The sequence below is a fragment of the Porites lutea genome, chromosome 14 (assembly GCF_958299795.1).
Source record: "Porites lutea chromosome 14, jaPorLute2.1, whole genome shotgun sequence".
Taxonomy (NCBI): Eukaryota; Metazoa; Cnidaria; class Anthozoa; order Scleractinia; family Poritidae; genus Porites; species Porites lutea.
The window spans coordinates 8831208-8838537 of record NC_133214.1 but is presented as its reverse complement, the minus strand read 5'-3'; the positions used below and the strand labels follow the sequence as shown (position 1 = coordinate 8838537).

Below are 7330 nucleotides of genomic sequence, written 5' to 3'. Positions count from 1 at the left end.
GAGTCAAGATCAAAAGGTAAGATACTAATTTTTGCGTTTAACATGCACTATACAAATGTCCTTGAAACAAAAACAAACAGCCGGCACTTTCCATTTGGTTGGGAGCTAAATGGAAAACGATTCTTTGATTCGTCCCACAGGAAAATTCCCGGTAAAGGTAGACAACTAAAAAGGTATCCCCATTTTTCCGGTTGGAACGCTCCGAACTGATTTTCGTGTTCCATTACCACGTTTCTCGTATTTCATGCCAGTTCCACAGAAAGAAATTTGCCACGGTCATTTTGGGAAAAAGTGGCCTCTATCCCAGTGTATCAGTGTACAATTTGTCTTTTCAGTGCTGACTCCATGAAATCGCTTTCAAATCATGAGTGCCTTTCTCTTGGGATCGGCAAGTACCTGGTATTTGAAAAAATAAATTCAAATGCTCATCTTCACTTTGGCTGCACGCAATAATCGGTACATTCTGCTGACACGCTTTTCGCGCCTTTTCATTCTTTAGACAATCGCTCCATAGATTTTAGTCGATCGCCCTCACAAGGAATTGGAGGTCTTCCAAAGCGGTTTCCTTGAGGAATACGTCCTGTATCTTTCACCTCTCTGCAAAACTTTTCCAGTGTGGCTCTGCTCACGTGAATTAAGGAATGGGTAGAAAACGACATCGTGACCCCCAGCAAGGACTCTAGTTAAGTATTGGGTAATCGCTAACTTTATTAACTAAAGAGCTCTCAAGTTGCAAGTCGGCTTGTAAACAACCATGGCGTTGCTATTCAAAGGTCGACTAATCATGAAACGTTTCTTGGATTCTTCGGTAAAGCAAATTTTCTCAGCGTAAAAAAAAGGTTATATTACCTTCAATGGTACATTGGATGATTTTTACAAGTATCTTGATATTTTCAACGGATCTTCGCCAGAATCAGGTACGTGAATTTCAGCTCTCGTTTAATAATTTTGTGTAATACGTGTGTGCTATTGCTATTTTTGAAAATCGTTCTGTAATACAGCTGTAGGAACTGTTAACAAGTATCACTGATGCATATTTCATTTTCAGCTTCAAAGGCAACTGAACAGATGATTAATTTAATAACTGCTGTGACGAGCAGAAATTTCAGTGTCACAAATTCTTGCATACTTGAAACATATCACGGCATGTTTACAAGTAGACTGATGGAACTGGATTAAATCTTGAACATTTATTGCTACTCAGAGTTTCATGCCTCTTGCGAGATTAATCATCAGGCAACTGCCAGAAGTAACGGTTACAAATCAAAGATATAGGGAAAACAGAACATTAAATACTAGGCGTACGCGTGTTTTTATAAATGATATACATGCATGTACAGTTCGGCGTGCTTTCATCGACAAGGAATCTTCTAATGTTCTTTTTGAATACTGCTAGGCCTAACATTTACGCTAGATATAATCTTTAATCTTAAACATGGAATTCTTGGGGTAATAATGTATATAATATCTAAACTATTTTAAGCGACTTGGATGAACATGCATACACAGTTATCATAATAGCCTCAGGCTCACATAGGCCTTTCTGCAATACCCGATTTACGGCGCTAAATATAATTTTCTTGAACGATTATCTGCAAATAATATATCATTTGAATTCTTTAATGTTAACTATAAAACTAGACAGTGGAATTCTTTGAAAAATAATTCACATCATATAAAAATTATTTTAATCAACGTGGATGAACATGCACAGTTATTTTCCAATGTTTCAGTAGTTCCTTGCTCAATTTTTTTTTCTTGTATGCAGCTTTTACTTTTTCCTCTTGTTCAAAGTTTTCATATGTTGGTGCAAACCCATACTTTAGAAGAAATTCCTTTTCCCATTTCTCTATTTCCTGTGTTAAACTTTTGTGAGCTGCAAGCACTTGGGTCTGGACACAGGCCAAAGTATCTTTGTACTTGTCATGGCAATACTTGTTGTTTCTGTTTCGTTGTTCGTGCAGGGCTTTTTTGGCCTTGTCAAGTGCTTTTACAAGAGCTGTTATGCCTAATACCTTGGCCACAGATGTAGCAAGTTTTGTTTGGAGGATGTAATCCTCTTGCTGATTTTTCTCCTTTTCTTTCAATGCAGGGTCATTTACTGCTTGCTGTTGGACAGCATCTACAAAGATATTTGAGTCATGTGGATTTGTGGCAGGAAGAACACTCGGTGAGTTGATATGACAATCTGTAGTTGTTAGACCTCCTTCTTTGCTACTCTCATAATCACAGTCATCACAGTCATCCTCACTCAACTCAGCTGCATCAACATTTTCAGAAGTGTAAACTAAACTTGTGCTCAGTGGAAGAGATTCTTCATGTTCTTCTGAATCTTCCTGATCACTAGGCAAAGAGAGATCCTGGTTGTCTGCATCTGTTTGGATTTCCTCCGCAGTATAATCTTCTGGTTCTGGCCATTCCTCATCTCTGAACACTCTGTAATACTCAGTGTATGCTACGTAGCCTTCAGTGTTGTAGACTTTCACTTTCCTTACAGGCAAGTGGAGGTTACCATGATTCAAGCATTCTTCCCACTTTTTTGTGAGATAGCTACGTTCACTTTCAAAGGAAGATGAACGGAAGTGGTGCAAAGGGGGACCTTGCTCATGAAATTCTGGCCATTCTTTTCCATCATGAAAGACAATTTCCTTACCATCTTCATTTGTGTGCCACCACACTCCTTTTCCACACAGAAGAAAATCACTGATAGTTTCTAGGTGAGCTTGATAAAGTTCCTTGTCAAGGAGTTCATAGGGAATTACTGTGTCAGGAAACTGTGGAAGGTTACTGGCAAACTTTCTGATCTTTGACTGTTGTTCAAGAAAGCTACTTTTCGTTGTTTTGAAATTTCGTTCTGCTTGAGCTCGAACTATGCAGTTAGGAATTATATGCTCTGAATGACCATTGGAGGTTGTCTTGCTAATGGAATTGATGGTGCTGAATTCTCTTTCCTCCTCCTCTGTGTCTACAGAACTAAGTGAGATTAGACGTGATGTGAAGGGGGCGTGGCAGGTTATGCTGTGATAATATATACCATAGAGTTTTCTGTGTGTCAGGACTTCTGTGGTGGTAAATACCTTTTGAACTGCAACTACATGGCAAAATGTCACATTATGTAGACGTAAAATAAACCGGGGGGTGCGTTTGTCTGAAGGAGTGTACAACAATTCACAGAGTTCTGCAAGACTATACAGTAACCTTCTTATAGTTAGACGGCAGTTGCTTCCAAGGTGGAGGGCAAGAACGATACAACAAAGACGGTAATCTGCTCCCCTTAATTTTTCTTTGGTGGAGAGAACTGCTTCTATGGCCTCCTCAAACAGTGATGTTTCCTCACCAGTTAGGTGCTTAGGGAGTTCCTTTAGGATGTTATTTATGTGCTCCTTGAGATCATGGAGGGGTTCCACTGGCACAACTTCATATTGGGTCAAGTTAAGCTCTTTCATTGAAGCACTTTGATTTGGAAAGCACAATGCGGGGACCCGTTGAATACCCTTTAACTCCTCTCTCAATTGACTCTGCAAGGCTGGTTTCAATAAACCATCTGTTTGGAGATTTCGGCCCTTGCACTCTCTAATCAGGTCATCTTTGCTCATTTTTTGGAAAGGTTGTACGCCTCCATTCCTCCTTTCTTTGCCAGCTGGACCTGCAATAACTTTCCTCCTCCGTTCTTCTAGTGTAATTTGTGGGGCTCTTACTGATGCTATGTGGTCAGAGTACTGTGCTGATGATAGGGTACAACCACAGCAGCCAAAGGTTCCACCCACTTGCTCCCCACTCTCAACTTCTTGTGATGGATGGTCACCATGGAACAGTCGGCATATGTCAGTGACGAAAATGTTGTGGGAAGAGGTGATCTTTGTGGTGAGATGTTGGATGTCTTCAAGGCGGGTGTCGCTGTACAACAGCTGATCCTCAATGGTGTCTCTACACCTTGCCATGAGGTAAATTTGTGGCTTTTCCACCATTTCTTGGACATCCTTGCCCCCAAGCTCTTGCGATGTGTAATAGAATGCCGGATCATAAATAGTGTTAACTGTCAACAGGATATGACCATGATTCATGACACTTGAGTGGTCAGACCAGATCATCAGGTATCGCGTTCGCTCCCAGTGTTTTAGTGAGGTAACCAGTTCCTCCCTTGTCATCCCACTATCAGGTTTCTCTTTAAACTCTCCAATTTCCTTCAAGCGAATTTCCAGCTCTTCATATGTCATAGCCTCATAATGAGCTTCTGAGTGGTCTCTTACCAAGCCCAGTTTCTCGTGTTCATCCAAAAGATTCTTCCTTATTTCTACCAAAGGTATCTTTCTGCCACTGACTGTGAAACATTCTTTCTTGAGAGTGCCATTGGAATCCAGTGTCAGCTTCTGGTAGGATTTTGGAGCAATTATCTCGCCCAAGCAGTATTCTCCATTTTCAATTTTTTTTCTTAAGGTTTCCCTTATGGCTGCACTTGTGCGAGGCACTGGTGTTGTAATCTCCCCTCCAAAGCTTTTCTGAAGCTGCCTTCTTGGAAGTGGATCATTCTTTCTGAATTGCTTGAAAGTTTCTAAATTTACATCATTTTTGATAAGAAATTCTTTCACCACCATGTTTCCAACTTTTGTCTTCTCAGATGTTCCATATTTCCTAGCCAGCTCAGAGAAATTGATCTGAAATGTTAGAATAAACAAATATTATGTAAATAACTTGAGATATGTTTTTATCATGTTCCTGAACTAAAGATGCAATTTTGTAACTTTTTGTAATTTTACATTATTTTACATGGAGAGCTAATTAGTTGTCGAGTAGTGAATAGTGTATCTTTGCTATAAAAATAAAAGGGTGGGTCTGGGCATGTGTGTGTGTGTAGGGGGAGGGGGGGTGGGTGGAGGTAATTCTGATTAAGTTTTGGCTTGGGAAGAGGCAGTCATTTCAATTTATTTGCTGTCATGATTCAATTACAATTTTCTTATTTCCCACTTTCTTTACTTTACTTTTAGACTGTTCTCACCTTTTCACCCTGTTTCATTGAATTTACTTCCTGCAGGAGACCATCTTTGTCAAAGTCAAGAGAACTGGGATCTGGAGAGTGACGCTTTTTTCTTCGAAGGCCTGCCTCCTCTAGTGCTTTCCTTTTGTTCGTCCGAATTTTGGCCTCTTCTTGGGACTCAAAATAGAGGGATTTTCTTTGTAAATCTCTCTGTTTAAAGGACTGCCTTGTTCCCAGCATGGTGTCACAGTCAACTTTTGTCCACTGATCTTCAGTACTTTTTTTGAATTGCCTTGCACTTTCCCTTTTTTCCTTCTGTTTTTGCACCTTAGTTTTTGCATGTGTTAGTCCAGTTTCAGGAACCTTTGCTAAGGCATCGGCAAGGTTGATGTTGTAGAGAGTTTTGAATGGCTCATTAATTTTGGAATAAATGATCTTTGCAGTGTTTCGAATGGCCTTTTTTGATGGTTTCACAGACTTTGTTGTTTTTCTTAAATTTACTGCTTCTTTAGTACATGTTGCTACTGGATCAGCTCCCTTTAGCCGATTAGTTTTCAGAGGGAACTGCGTTTGGAAATCCAGATGATTCGTGTGACATTCCCTGCAGTTTGAGATAGAATGTAACCCCCTCTTAAGAGCTGATAGAGATTTCCATGTGGATGAACTGAAGTGGTCCAAATATTTTGTCTTGCTTTCGCCGCGCCATTTTTTAAAGTTTTTAAGAAGTACAGGTAGCCTTTTGTCGAATGTGTTCTGAGAAACAGCAAACGCTTCCTTGTTTTCAAAAAATGTGCTCAAGAACCTCTGTAAACGAGTGCCCTTGTCGTAAATGACCTTCCCGTTCTCATCGTACACACTGTTCCTTGCAGCTACACGCGCGAAGCCACAGTTAAAAAGTCCCGCCATAATAGCAGAACGAGATTTTTTCCCTCAATTAAGTGACTCTTCAAATCCTTTGTGTGTTTTAAGATGCTGAGTTTAGCCTTAGATCCTTTAAATACTGACAGATAATTGGAAACGTTGATCTCTCTACAATTGTTTGTAGGCTGCACGAAGCGAATGTTTACACCACAACTAACCCCACTTATCTGAACATTGCGCCAAAATTCAAAAGATAATGTAGAACAGCAACATGATACCCTATTATTCTTGAAGCAAATAAGGTTTTGAGAGTCGTTAGTACGCGCAAACCTCTGAAAGACCGTTATGTTTTACCTTGTTACGAACGACGTCTTTCTAAAATTTGTCATCTCTTCTTCGTTTTTAAGTCCAAAAATGTAAGCATATTAAGATAAAAAATATCCACTCTTGTATATAAATCAATTTAATGCCTTCAGTTTACAAAGGTCTTCGCAATAATACAAACGAAACGAGAAAAAAAACCTCAAAAACTGTATTACCTTTTCCACTTTAAGACGTCCGCCATCTTGAAAGGGAATTGTTGCTATAGCAGCAAGGAAATTCGCTGGGTTCTAGTTCCCCGAATGTCTTGACCGCGCTTTCAAACATGGCGGACAAATAGAGCTGCTGGTTAAGTATTAAAAACGTGAAATACACCACTTTACCATCGCTTAGGCGACGGTTTTTCTATTCAGAAACCATAGCCTTATTATGAAAAACTACGATCCAATCGGGGATTTTAGATTCCATCTCAAATGGCCTTATGAGTTAGCAGTAATTGAGTAAATTGGCGTTAATCGAAAAAGAATGGCAAATTTCACAGAGATAAATGGCATTTTCCTGGATTTCCCGATTAAGTTCAAAAACACTGAACATAGGAGCCCATGCCTTGATGCTTTAACGCTGTATTGACGGTGTACAAAGTGGTGTAAATTTGAAGCGAATAGAACAAACACAAATGGCGCCAAATTTAAGGAACGAATAACGGTCGTGTCACGTGAAACGCACAGATATTTTCTGTCTCCGCGGATTAGTAAGCCTATATAAAAGTAAGACCTTAGAATAATAAAATATTATTTTTGCAATTTTTTTTCTATTTTTTGGCATTTTTCAATTCTGCCCCATTCCTTAATTCACGTGAGTGGTCACCCGGAAGTGCGACTTCAACACATCCACAACACATGACAACTTTACAAAAAAAACCCTGTTTCTGTTTAGCTTTCGCTTTGTAAAAGTCAAAATCGCTACCATTAGATAAATTTCTTCCTCGTCATCAGAAGCTGTAATCATTTCCTCCTCTTCAATGGCTAAGACCTGATCCAAAATCACTACCAACTCGGAGCCATCTTGGTGTGCCGTCAGGTAACGTAAGCCGCGCCAGGATTTGCGACGTGAAATGGAACAAACTTTTCCCAAACAGAAATTCCAAGGCTTTTCCAACCGCAATTTCCGGAA

General features: G+C 39.7%; 1 long non-coding RNA gene across 2 annotated transcripts; it reads left to right on the top strand.

Moving 5' to 3' along the window:
• The first annotated feature begins 630 nt into the window (after nucleotides 1-630).
• On the top strand, nucleotides 631-5420 carry LOC140924703 (uncharacterized). Of its 2 annotated transcripts, none has more exons than XR_012164323.1 (3): nucleotides 631-917; nucleotides 2093-2170; nucleotides 5033-5420. It is a non-coding gene; the product is annotated as an uncharacterized lncRNA (long non-coding RNA). The 2 variants fall into 2 exon arrangements; XR_012164324.1 differs by having other exon boundaries at nucleotides 4986-5420.
• Nucleotides 5421-7330: the final 1910 nt, after the last annotated feature.